The sequence below is a fragment of the Chiloscyllium plagiosum genome, unplaced genomic scaffold (genome assembly GCF_037043375.1).
Source record: "Chiloscyllium plagiosum isolate Xiang-an unplaced genomic scaffold, Cpla_swu_hap1 HiC_scaffold_21, whole genome shotgun sequence".
Classification (NCBI taxonomy): Eukaryota; Metazoa; Chordata; class Chondrichthyes; order Orectolobiformes; family Hemiscylliidae; genus Chiloscyllium; species Chiloscyllium plagiosum.
This window is the reverse complement of record NW_028270159.1, coordinates 101,895,386-101,909,277: the sequence shown is the minus strand read 5'-3', so window position 1 is coordinate 101,909,277 and position 13,892 is coordinate 101,895,386. Positions and strand designations below refer to the sequence as shown.

Below are 13,892 nucleotides of genomic sequence, written 5' to 3'. Positions count from 1 at the left end.
TCACAAATCTACTCCATTTTCCTTCTGCTTCTCAGATCATAAGGATGAGGAAACTCTGCTTCATTTTTATTACCTGATGTCTGTCTGCGCACGCTAAAACATTCATCTACCTTCTTTCCCTGCACAAACCCGACCAGCTAAGGCTTCCAGCATAGCCTGTTTTATTAAAAAAAAAAATTCAGCTGCTGCAGTATTTTGCTATTACTTTCTTGCAGGTGTTTCTCACAGCACTGAGTCTAAAAGTACAGATGTTCCAACGATTAGCTGCTTTCTTACTGAGTGGTGGATGCAGAAACAGATCCATGGCAGCCTGTGTGAGTCTTTTTTTCTTTAATTTTAGTCGCAATTACCGAATGATTGCAACACAAGATAGTTTGGCGCATCGTGCCCATGCTGGTTCCCTGAGCAGATTAGTTCACCCCACTCTCCAGCCCTTTCATGAGCAAGACTGGCTGATATTGTCAATCTCCAATTGCCTATGTAGAAATCGATGGATTATCTTCTGGAACTGCTGCAGTCCACGTAGTGCACGTCGTCCCAGATTACTGGCAGGTGAGGAGTTACAGGTTAAACACCTGGAAATGATGAAGGAATTGCAATGGATATCCAAATCAACAACATCAGATTGTAATTCTACCCCGTCTTCCATCTGTCAAAATGTCCAAAATGATTCACAGGAATGTGAAAAGGCAACACTTGACACTGAGCCACATAAAGAGTTGTTTAGACACTTGACTGAGCATGTTTGAATTGGTTCTCTCTCAAATATATTCTTCAAATCAATTTTATAGGGTATTAGAAGGATTGATTTGCACTCAGCAAATTTGGATCAAAGATCACAGCAGAGTCTGACGGAGTCACATCATTTATCCTAACCTGAATAGTATGGTGTTCTGAACAGGAAAGGTACAAACTTCGTTCAAAGTCAGGAGAAACAGAGCACGTGTGTGTGGGCGAGGCTTCAGCTGATCATCTGGCCTGGCAAGACGCAAAGCGAATCAGCACAGTGCGATTCTATGCAAATGTCAAGATTGTGGAAAAGGAGAAAGTGAGGATCGCAAATGCTTGCAATCAGTGTCGAAGAATGTGGTACTGGAAAAACACAGGCCGTCAGTAAACATCCAATCAGAAGCCCTTCATCGGGAGATTAAATGTCCCAAAAATATGAAACAAGGGACAAAAAAATAAGAACAGGAAAGAGGTCGTACTTCAAAAGTTAAGTGGACTAAAGTTTGAGTCAATTAGACCAAACAGGCTTCATCCCAAAATGTTGAAGAAAGAGGAAAACAATGAGAGAATGTGGATGCGCTGGGAGTCATCTTTCAAGTTATGTGATCTCTGCAAAATCTCCTGTGGAGTGGAATTCACGTTGGAACCCCACTGTTTTGCTTGTTCAGGAAGCTTTTTATCCGGTCCCACACAACATCACAAAACACAATGGGGTTGGAGAAAACGTGCCAGCATTCATTAAGGATTGTTTACCAGCTGGAAAGCATAGAGTAGGAATAAGCGCACTTTTTACTCACGTTGGTGTTCTGTTACGGGTGAAGTACCACAAGGATCAGTGACAGCACTGCTGCCTCACAGTGCTCGAGACCGGGGTTCAATTCCATCCTCACGCGATTGCCACCATGAATTGTGCACATTCATAGTGTCTGCGTGGGATTCCTGCGGATGCTGCTGTTTCTGCACACAGTACAAATATTCACGGTTTAAGTGAATTGCCCATTATACCCAAGAATGTCCAGGCTTGGTGGATTGGGCATGCGAAATGCAGCATTATAGGGAGAGAGTAGGGCCTCATTGCATTGCAGAGATTCTATGATTCAATGCTTGAACCAAATTGTTCCCAACCATTATACATGATTTGGACATTTGGACCTCTTGTAATTTTTCCAAACTTGTTGATGACATCAACTGGATCGGAATGTACATTGTAAGGAGAATGGTGGGAGCCTTCAAGTGAAGTTTGACAGCCTCAAGAATGAGTCAGTAAATGGCAGTTTATCCATAACACACGATAGCTCCACAAAGAATATCAATAATCTGGTTAAATCTGACTACCTTTTCGCAAAGTATCTTGAATTTTCATCATGCCCTTGATTTTCTTTCTCCAAGTGCCTTGCTCAACAACTTTATTAAAAAAACATTGAGAAGCTTTCATGTGAAAGATGTTAAGCTAACTACTTGTCATTTCCTTCTTGACTTCCCTTCTGTTCTGACTAAATAAAACTCACTGATCTGCATGGGTTGGAGAAATTGAGGACTGCAGATGCTGGAGATCAGAGCTGAAAATGTGTTGCTGGAAAAGCGCACCAGTTCAGGCAGCATCCAGGGAACAGGAGATTCGACGTTTCGGGCATAAGCCCGAAGAAGGGCTTCCTGAAGAAGGGCTTATGCCCGAAACATCGATTCTCCTGTTCCCTGGATGCTGCCTGACCTGCTGCGCTTTTCCAGCAACACATTTTCAGATCTGCATTGGTTCCCACGATGACTCTCCACTGATTTTATAATTCTCAGATTTGTTTTCATATCCATCCATGGTCTTACACCCCATTAATCCACCACTGCTTCCAGCCCAACATTCCTCTGTGCTCTTCCCACTCCTCTACTTCTGCTCTCTGTATTCGAACGCTCCTTACTCCCCCACAGCCAAATATGGATTTTACACTGAATGAGAGAGTCTGAAGCAGTGTTGCATTGCACTAAACACTACAGGCTACTGCTCTTGGCGGTAATATGGAGTTCTACCTCATCACCATGTTATCCAAAAAAAATAGATCAATTCATTCGCATGACTATGATGTCGATTCCTGCAAAATACTTGACTATTTTCTGTGTGCTGGCAAGTACAGTATCTTTCTCTATCCCCTGTTTCACTTTGACTGTGACATGGCACATTTTACTGCTCCTTTATCCGCTTATAACTGTCCTTTGTTTGAGGTCTGTATTTCTGGTTTTGTGTGCGGTGGGCCAGTGACAACCTGATGTGCAATTCCAAATTGTTATGAAGTTGAAAGTGTGTGCTGTACCTTTAAGAGAGGTAGAATGTTGTTCTGCACTGAGAGCTTACGAGAGCAGTCTCAGAGTTTACTGGAAAGTTGAAAACATATAACATTTGGCTGTGAAATCGGTACCTGAGTTGGTTGCTGTTTTGACGACAATTCGAATTTAACCAACGAGATTCATTTACGTCTCTGTAAATTAAAAGCCAATCGATTTTGAATTTATTATTCTGCCAACATCGAACAAATGAGATAATCCGATTTGGGGGTATAAGAAAGGTAGGCATTTTGAACGTCAGACAGAGTTACTGCCATCAAGGGAGAACTACAGGAGGAAAAGAAAAGCCAAAAACAAAAAGACCGATTGCGAAATGAAGGGAAATGACTGGCAATGTGTGCAGCTAACACCAAACGAATGTTAGCATGAAAGCTGCTGGGTTGCGCTGTTGGATCTTATCATCATCACGATCACATGTGCCCCACACGCTGACAATTGATAACTCGGCCGAATCTCAGTTCATCTGCTGCTGAAACTCTCATTTTTCCCCCTTTGATATCATTATAGGGGACTTTAAATGAAAAGGCTGGCGATTTTGCTCGATTGAAAAATTGCAGTTCTGAGAAATGATGTTTTAAATGAACATCAAAAGCGACTGTAAAAATTCAGCGAAGGAACAAAAAATGCAGTGACACTGGTGGAAAAGTGCCACAGAGACCAGAAAAACTTAGTGGTATAGTGGAGCTAATGGCAGTTAATCTCTCAATAATGATCAAATAAAAGGGTAGAAATAACAGTGGATTTTCACAACTCCAATGTAGTGTGTCATTGTAATGCGAAATGATTTTTGAAGTGATTTCAAGAGCACTGTTTTGATCAGTCATGGCAAGACAAACAAGAGCAGCACAATAGGAGGAATGGCGTCGGGAGAGCATCTTGGTAGTAGAGATCAAAAACCAGCCAGCTGAACGTCAGACTAAAGGCACCTCGCACAAGAATTAGACTAGTATTTTTGACAAGGTGTGTGTTTATTTTACAATGGCAAACTGGTTAAAAGATAAACGTCTGTGGCATTAATGGAAACGTAGCAAGTAAGGTGCCATACTGGCTTAGTGGCAGGAAATCAAGACGAATTGTTAACATGTAATCTCTGGTCCATGCCAGTAAAGTCTCCGACATGATGATTGATTTCACAACCACCGGGATTGAAATGGATCGAATGGTTTCCTGTTCCCGATGATGGGATAGGACACGTTTACCCATCAAGAGTGACAGCAGCAACACAGACAGAATGGTGCCGATGTGCACGTTAGATTATGGAATGCCTCAGTGAAATGGCAGGAGCGATGTAAAGGAGGTTTAATGGCCTTGTAAGGGAGGGAAATCTCTGAAAGTGCGTGGGTTTGAATTCTGATTTATGAAATGGAGAATTGTGATATTCCACATAAGTAACCAGTGTTGCAGAATATCATTTAATCTCGTGTTCCCAGGGCTAAACTAAGAGAGACTGAGTGGCGCAGCAGTGAAGGTCAAACTTGAAATTGGCATGAGGATGAGCCCGCTGTGACGGTATAAAGGTGCATGAAACGCCGGGGCTGGGACTCCAACCTCACCTGTAGTACCTTCTATTGACATGGAGCAAGGAGCATTGTGATATCAGATTGGGATCTCCAACTTATATGGAGCAGCTTCTGTTGGCATAAACAGGGGGCATTGTGGCAGCAGGCTGGAAGTTCCAACCTCACCTGGAGCAGATTGTATTGATAAGGAGCACGGACCGATGAGACGTAAAGTTGGAGAAAGGATACTCAGTTATTTTAATCTGAATTAAAGTAGTATTTAGCAAGACCCATGTTTGTAGATTGAGTGAATATCTGTCCCAGGGAAATCTCGCAAATAGAAGGGAAAATGTGGCAAGGATTCAGCTCGTGGAGGAGAATCTGTGCAGAAAGAAACGCAAGTAATATTTTCTTTTTCTGCCTTTTATCATAAGACTGACTGCGTATTTGGTTAAATTGCAGCAAATGATTTTCAGCTCGTGCCATGATATTATATTTCCTGAAAACCCATGCAAGTCATTAAAGCGAACTAAACTTCCAAAAATTAACGGTATATACCTAGATCAAAGGGAGAGGACAGAGGGTGGTGGTGGAGGGTTGTTTTTCAGACTGGAGTCCCGTGATCAGTGGAGTGCTACAAGGATCCGTGCTGGGTCCTCTACTTTTTGTCATTTAACTGGAGTTGTGGTGGACAGCGAAGAGAGTTACCACAGAACAGGATCTTGATCAGTTCGGCCAATCAGCTGAGAAATAGCAGATGGAGTTTAATTCAGATAAATGTGAGGTGCTGCATTTTTGGAAAGCAAATCATAACAGGACTTCAACACTTAATGGCAATGTCCGAGGGAGTGTTTCTGAACATACAGACCTTGGAGTGCAGGTTCATAGAATCCTGATATTTGAAATTTAACTTGAAAGTGGAGTTGCAGGTAGATAGGTTAGTGAAGAAGGCGTTTGGTATGCTTTCCTTTATTGTTCAGAGTATTGAGTACATGAGTTGGGAGGTCATGTTGCGGCTCTACAAGACATTTGGTAGGCCACTGTTGGAATATTGCGTGCATACCTGGTCTCCTTCGTATCGGAAAGAAGTTACGAAATTTGAAAGGGTTCAGAAAGAAATGAGGATTCTGTCAATGTTGGATGATTTGCTAAAGAGGGAGTGGCTTAATTGGCTGGGACTGTTTTACCTGGCGCGTCGGAGGCTGAGGCATGACTTATTAGAGGTTTTCAAAATTATAAGGGTCAAAGATATGGTAAATAGAAATAGTCTTTTCCCTGGGGTCTATGGGTCCAAAATTAGAGGGCATAGTTTTACGGTGAAAGGGGAAAGATATACATGAGACCCACTGGGCAACGTTTTCACACAGAGAGTAATAAGTGTATGGAATGTGCTGCCAGAGGAAGTGGTGGAGGCTGGTACAATTGCAACATTTAAGAGGCATTTGGATGGATATACGAATAGAAAGGTTTTGGAGGGATATGGACGGGGTGATAGCAGGTGTGACTTGATTAGGTTTGGATATCTGGTCAGCATGGACGAGTAGGACCAAAGGGTCTGTTTCCATGCTGTGCATCGCTCTGACTCTATGACTCTATTTGATGTTGACATTATGCTCGAGTTTATCTTGATTTATGGAGGAAAAGCTGGAAACTAATGTTGAAATTTACAGGATCAACGATGATCCCATTCAATGACTGAACAGACAAGAGGCTGGATAGAAGCTTCATCATGACAGATATATTTTCATTATGAATCGCGCTGAAACACAACGTGGGGAGGATTGGACTGAAGCAGTGGTGGTGATTTTCTTTCCTGGTTAAATTTTTGAATCTGACTGCTAGTTCTCCTGTCCTTGTTAACATCACAACTCTGAAGCATGAAAGCGTGAAGAACATATGGGGCTAGTGGCGCAAAGTCTAACGTGCCTGACTCAAGATCAGAACATTGTAGATTTCACTCCGCTCTAGCTCGAGGTTAACACAGGTATTTATTAATCTCACAACCTAATCTTCCTCATTGTTCTGAAGCCGAGATGAATCTTGAGCTCCTGATATGCAGACAGGAGAATCTCTTTCAGTACACATCCCGGAGAACATCACAGTCAATGTCGCACAAGTGAGGAAGACCAAATAGTCCCACACACTGCGAATCGGCACTTTTCAATTTCACAGAGCCATCGACCCAATCGCTGCGGCTCATAGTAATGGCAAGGAAACAAAATAAATATCTCAGTCTCATGTTGGTTCATGGAGTGCTGAGGCACCTTCTCCTTCTTTAAGAGGCTGGAACATTGACTCTGATGTTCGTGGAGACATTGATTGATTCGAAGCATTGAAAGGAATCCTATCACAGAAGCCCACGCTGTTGATGCTGAACAAAACAGCCCTTACTGGGAATTGAACGCGGGCTGCAGTGGTAAAAGTGCCAATTCAGAACCACGACACGACCAGGGACGAGAACAACGGTCGGAGGCACGTAGTCTGACAGCCCTCAAATGTGTTGGATGCGTTCTTTGCAGAAACAACCGCTTCACTATCCTCATTCCATTTTCCATCTCTTTGCCTTGTATGCCTTAGCATCACAAATACAGATTGAATATCTCTGAAGGTTGTGTTGATTTCATCACAATGAGTTGCAGATTTATCCACCACCACTACTGGTGGATAAAGTTTTTACTGCTTATCTACTGAAAACTTTCTGCCTCGTACATTTAATCGACACCACTTGGCGTTTGTCCGAGAGGAAACATTTCTTTCAGCCGAACATGCCTTTATCTCTCATTGTTTTGCACATTTCAATCATGTTTCCTCACAATCTCCTCTTCTCCATTGAAATTAGAACAGAAAAACTGATCGTTTCCAAAAAAAAAACAAATATGCATTGTGTCATTTTCCTGAGCCTGATGTTCCAGTGATCTCCGGAACATGTCAGTAAAAATTGTTACATGAGCACTGATCTCACAACAGCAGTATGTAAATGGATCGATTGGTTTTAAGGTCCTAATTGTGGGATTTGGTCACGTTCGCCCAACAACATTGACTGCAGCTGCACAGACTGAACAATGTCAATGCGAGTGCTTGATAGCCAAATGCCTCAGGGAAATTGGAGGAGGAACCTAAAGCAGGGTTACTGATCGTGGGATGGGGAGAAATCTCCGAGAATTGGTGGGTTTGAATCCTGATACAGAGACAGCAGAGATGTGAAAGGGCGAGGGTTTGAAGGAGCAAAATCATCACCTCGACGAATATTTTCATGTCAAAAAAGATTGATTCGCTCCTGCTTTTGTTAAGCATGTCTTACTCTGCATAAAACGGTAACAAGTGACAATACTGGAAGTCAAATTGCAGATGATCTTTCTGCTGCCACTACGCAAAGCGCTAACCACTGCACGATACCGGCACCGCATGGAATAGCATGATGCAAAAAGCAGTAAGGATAGTGGCAGAGGATATGTTAGGAACAGGACCACATGAACAGTAGTAATACTTGACAAACAGTGACTGAGACATGCAAACTCATGGTGAGCTGAATGGTTAACTTCGGTATCTCTAGAGCCGATGGATATTTCATCACTTAGTTTGTTGAAGGTGAAGATTGATATAGTTCTCCAGAAAATGAAAGCATCAGGGAATAGCGCAGGGAATTGCTGGAATGTATTTCTGCAAAAGAAATGTAGTTTACCATCGGTTACTTTAGCAATTTCGTCATACAAGGAAGTGACCATTGCTGTGGAATATCATATAGTGCCAGGTTTCATGCCTGGAATACGAGAAACTGTGTGGTGCAGCAGCGAAGATCAAACTGGAAATGCGGATGAGGATGAGGCAACGGATATGAGTTCAGAAATGAAATCATTGAGTGTGAAGTATTTCACTGAAAGTACAGAGTGAATTGAAATGCCGGGGACTGGGAGTTCCAACATTGCGTGGAGATGTTTCTATTTACGTGGTATACGTCGCATCAGGCTGGGAGCTCCAACCTGAACTGCAGCAGCTTCCATTGACACGAAGCAGGGAGCACTGGGATATCAAGCTGGAAGTTCCAACTGTATCTGGAGCAGCTACTATTGACATCTGCACTGAGAGAAATGGAGGTAATGTTTTCTCTCTCTGAGCTATCTCATATGGCTAACTCTGCTCTGGGCAGAAGGGGAATTTTTTTGGTCATTTCATTTTATTGAATTTCTTGTAAACTCGCACAGGCCGTTAAAATATGTTCAGACTTCGAACATCAGCTTGAATACGATGTTGTGATTAGGCATTAGTTGATCAAAAGTGATGGAGCAAAATCAGTGCAGTGAATTTGAAATTCATCAGATGAGCGGAGATCCCATTGAATGGCTGAGTAGACACAAAGTGAATGGAAGTTTCATGAGGATGAATGTCTTTTCGTTACAAAACCTCCCGCTGCACAAAGAGTGGATCATTGGAGTGAAGCAGTAACGGTGGTTATCTTTCCTGGTTATTCAACTTGTGAACATGAGTACGATTGGTCATGTCCGTGTTTAGATCACAACTCTGCAGAATGCCAACCTCAAGCACGCGCGAGCACAGTGTCACAATGGATAATGCGCTTGGTTATGGTCCAGAGATTGTAGTTAAGGTTTCGACTTGGTTCAAGAGCAAGACTGGCAGGCTTCAACTTCACATACAAGTTAATTTACCGCACAATGTAGCACATACAACGGGTCAGTGGCACAATGGATAACATACCTAACTACAGATCTACTGTGTGGAGCTTCGATTCCAACCTGGCTTGCGGGCAGCGCTGACTTTATTGCACTTAAAACTGACTGTTCTGAAGCCGAAATGAGGTTTGCACCTTGAACTGCAGGGACAGGAGTCCCTTCATTAAATACCCCTGCGACCATCAGAGTCAATATCCCAGAGTCATCACTCGGGGGGAAGCTGAATTCTTCACTCAGGTTGCCCTCTACACCTTTCAACTTTCCGAGATTCACTGTGGCACCTGCGATTGTGAAGGAAACGAGACACAGAGCCAAGTCTCAGCTTTGACAATTTTGGGAAAACCTTTAGGAAGCGGAATCAGAGGAGAATGGCGAGTGATCTGTCTGAATGAGCAGAGACTGCCGAGGCACCGTCCCCTTTATTTAAGAGTCTGGGACATCGTCTCTCATTTCTCGACGTCATTAATTGATCCGAGGTACTAAAAACACTCCACTTGCAGGGGGTCTGCTTTTGCTGATGTCACTGTCAGAATCAAAACAAACCCAACTCCCGGACTGAGAATCAAAGCCGGGTCACAGCGAAGGAAGCGAAAAAAATGGACCTGCTAGCCCACCATGGACAGCTACACGAATACCACGTATGTGTAGAATGACAGCCCTCAAGGTCGTTGTACATGCTTTCGTCAGATGCAATCGCTTGACTATCTTTATTCACTTTCATCACTTGGCCTTGTATGCATTAACAACTCAAGTTCAGATCCGTGTATTTCTGAAGGTTATGTGGGTTCAGACAGTGAATCCAGATTCAACCATCCGCTTGCTGATGAGATTTTTCTGCATATCTCCTCAATCCTTTCCACTTCTTAACTTCAGTCTACGCCCCTGTTGATCGGTCAAGAGGAAACGTTTCTTTTAGTCTGCATTGTCCATGTCGCTCATTACTTAGTGCATATGAAACATGTATCCTCACAGTTTCCTCTGCCTTAAGAAAACAACCCCAGTCAAAACAATCTGTCTTCATAACCTAAACTTTTCAACTTGGTAAATTTCTGCACGGTTTCCAGTGTGATCACATGACTCCTGTAATGTGAATTGCAGAACTGCACGCAATATTTCGGGGGAGCCGAATGAACAAATGAAATAATTGACTGGAGAAAGCCACAGAAACTTCTCTTTTCCAATAAAACATCATTTGCTCAATCCCGCGCTGTGCACTTACCCTGAGCCCGATGTTCCAGTAACCTATTGTCCCTGCCAATAAAAACTGCTCCATGAGGATTAATTACAGAACAGCTGCATCTAAATGGATTGAATTGCTTGAAGATGCCGACCATGGGATTAAGCACTTTCACCCAAAACAGTGACCACAGCAGTACAGAATGAACAGTGTAAATGTGAGTATTATATTGCACAATACCTCAGTGAAATGGGAGGGTGGACGTTTAGGCGAGTTAGTTCTTGTGGGAGGGAGAGATTTCTTCGATAAAGGGAGGTTATGATATGTGAAACGCAAAGATGTGAGATAGCGGGTGTTTGAAGAAGGAAACTTATCACCACGTAGAGTATTTTCATGTAAAACAAAGATTGATTTTCTCAACGTTTGCTAAGCACATATTACATGGAGTAAAACGGGAAAATGCCGATTGCTGTGACTGTGATTCGAGCAGAACTTGCTGTGTTGACAATGCCAAGGAAGAACCATTTCATGATCCTGGCGCCACATGGAAAAGCACGATGCAAAAAGCAATAAGGATCGGGGCAGAGATTATGCCAAGAACAGAAACACACGCGCAAAGGAATACTTGTCAAACAGTGACTGAGATGTGGGAACTCAGATTCGGTTGCATATATATCGCTTCTATGTCCGGAGAGACTGTAGAGATTGCAACACTGAGATTGTAGGATGCTACGTTTGCGAGATATCTACAAAACTTCAAAGGGTCATGGGATACTGCGGGGTATTGCTGAAATGTATTTCTCAATAACACTGTATTTTAACATCGGTTACTTCACCAATTTCCTCACTTATTGACGTAATCATATCAAGGCATGTCATATAATCCCAGTTCAAGGGCGTGGAATCAGAGAAATTGATTTGCAGTGCACCCAAAACTAATTGGAAATGGTAATGGCGTTCAGCGCGAGCATGTGGCTGCGAAAATGCAATCGGTGAGCGTAATGCCATTCTCTGATGACATAGAGGCGCGTGAAATATCGAGGCTAAAAGCTCCCGCCTTAAGGAGACCGGCTTCAATTCCCACGCATCAAGAAGCAGTGGGACATCAGGCTGGGAGCTCCAATTTCACCTGCAAGAACTTGTATTCACATGGAACACGGAACTTTGGGACATCAGCTGGTCGAATAGATACTCAACTATTTTATTCTTAAGTCAGTAGTTTTCAGCAGGATACTTGTTTGTGGATTGAAAGAATATCTACAACCGGGACAGTCAAAATTACAAAGAAGAATTCTGCAAAGAGTCAATTCTTGGAGAAGCATCTGTGCAGAGTGATGCAGAGGGATGTTTACGTCATCTGCCGTCCTCATATGTTTAACTTTGCACTGGATTAATTTCCATGAAGGGATTTTTTTTGCTCGGTTCACAGTATTCACTTTCCTGCATATTCGCAAAAGTCGCTACTGTACTCGAAACCTCTGAAAATTAACTGGTATATACAATGTGGTGATTAGGCTCACATTCACGTCAGTTATGCTGAAGAAGTGGATTCGAAATTCATCACATCACATTCCATTAAATGACTAAGCAGACAGAGTGTGAATGGAAGCTTCATGAGGACATATGTGTTTTTTTTTGGAAAATTCGTTGCTTTGAAAGGTGATGAAGATTAGACTGAAGCAGTGACAGTGATTATCTTTATTGCTTGTTCAACTGGTGAACATGACTGCTATTAACCGTGTCCATATGAACATTGCGGCTGTTAAGGTTCCGCATCGGGCCAGTGGCGCAATGGATAACGCGCCTGACTACGAATCAGGAGACTGTAGGTTCGAATCCTACCTGGCTCGCCGGTAGGGCAGATTTTAATCCCGCTTAAAAATTGATTTTTCAAAAGCCGAAATAAGGTGTGAGCTCCTCATCTGCAGGAACGAGAATGCCTTCATTAAATGCCCCCGAGAACATGAGAGTCAATGTCCCAGCGTCATCACAGGCGGGAAGCCGAATAGTCGCGCGGGTGACTTATGGGCACTTTTCCATTTCATAAAGCCACCGATCGAATAACTGTTGCTCGCGGTGATGCTCTGCTTTGAGCATTTTTCGAAACTCTTTGGCCAGTGGAATCAGAGAAGAATGAAGGGTTAACTGTCCAACTGATCTTTATAGAGTGTGAGTTCTCGAGTCTCCTACCTGCTGACTGATCAAGTTTTCCTACCAGTCTATTCAAAGCTTTCTGCATCTTATCTGAAATCTACCAACCCTGGTGATCGATCAAGAGCAAATGTTTCCTTCAATCTGTAATTCCTTGCTCCTCATTATTTCGTACACGTCAATCATGTCTCCTCACAATCAGCTCTGCTCTGAGAAAAACAACATTTTGAAAGTCTTGTGTTCACTGAAATTTCTTGCCTGTTTTTAACCGTTCGGTGAATGGAGTAGTCCCACTGCAAACATTCAGCAGAAACTTTCAGTAAAAGCCACTCAATGCAGGGAACCGTAGTACTGCTCTTTTCGTCAACAATGTGTAAAAGTCCCCTGTAACTTTCGATTTCGCATCCCGTGGGGCTATTTGTCCGTGTTCAACGACGTTTCCCAGGAAGGTGACTTTGGCTTTGGCAGATTCGCTTTCAGCTAGGTTTACAAACCAGTTTGACTTCCGAATTCGATCAAAAAAGCCCGATAAATGCTGTAAATATTCAATCCACGAGAGACTGAAAGCCACCAGGCACAATATACACCAATCAGTTGCGTATTCGGCAATTACCCTGTCAGTTAACCTCTGAAATGTGGCTGAAGTGTTTTTCGTACAAACGGCATTACTTTAAATTTCTGCAGGCCAGTTGGCGTTACAAATTTGCCTTTGATCTTTCTGTCAAAGTTCCCTACCAGTAACCTTTGAGGAAGTCCAACTAAGAAATGCAAGTTGCTCCTCCAATCTTTTCTACACAGTCCTCCAACTGCAGATATGTATACGCATCAGTCTTTCTAACAACATTGATTTTGTGATAGTCCACACATAACTGTTGGGTCTTTTCTGGCTTTGGCAACATGATGATGGGTGAACTCTATTCATTGAAACTCACTTCGGTTATGCCATATTGGTGCATACGTGATATCTCCTTATGAACTTGTACAACTTTAAAGGGTTATGCCTGCAAGGATGTTACAGAGTCAGAACAGCATCTCCTATATTTACATCATCTACAATTAGATTATTAATTCCCAGTATATTTCAGCAGATCTCCCCATGCAAGAGTAATAACTCTTTCGATTTTCTTCTGGAAGATAACTGAATGACTTTACCAATTTTGGACAACTTTTGCATTATCCAATTTTATTTCAGGAACGTCCAATGCAGAATTCCCTGACATTGGTTCTTCCCAGTGTGTCGTAGTCAATAACGCATTCTCACCTTCCGTTCGTTCTCTGCCAAAATACCGTTAGAGCATATTCCCATCGCACATT

At 42.7% G+C, this 13,892-nt stretch overlaps 1 non-coding gene across 1 annotated transcript; it reads left to right on the top strand.

The window, feature by feature from the left end:
* The first annotated feature begins 12,204 nt into the window (after window positions 1-12,204).
* Window positions 12,205-12,277, top strand: trnar-acg (transfer RNA arginine (anticodon ACG)). Its single transcript has one exon. It is a non-coding gene; the product is annotated as a tRNA-Arg (tRNA).
* The last annotated feature ends 1,615 nt before the right edge of the window (window positions 12,278-13,892 follow it).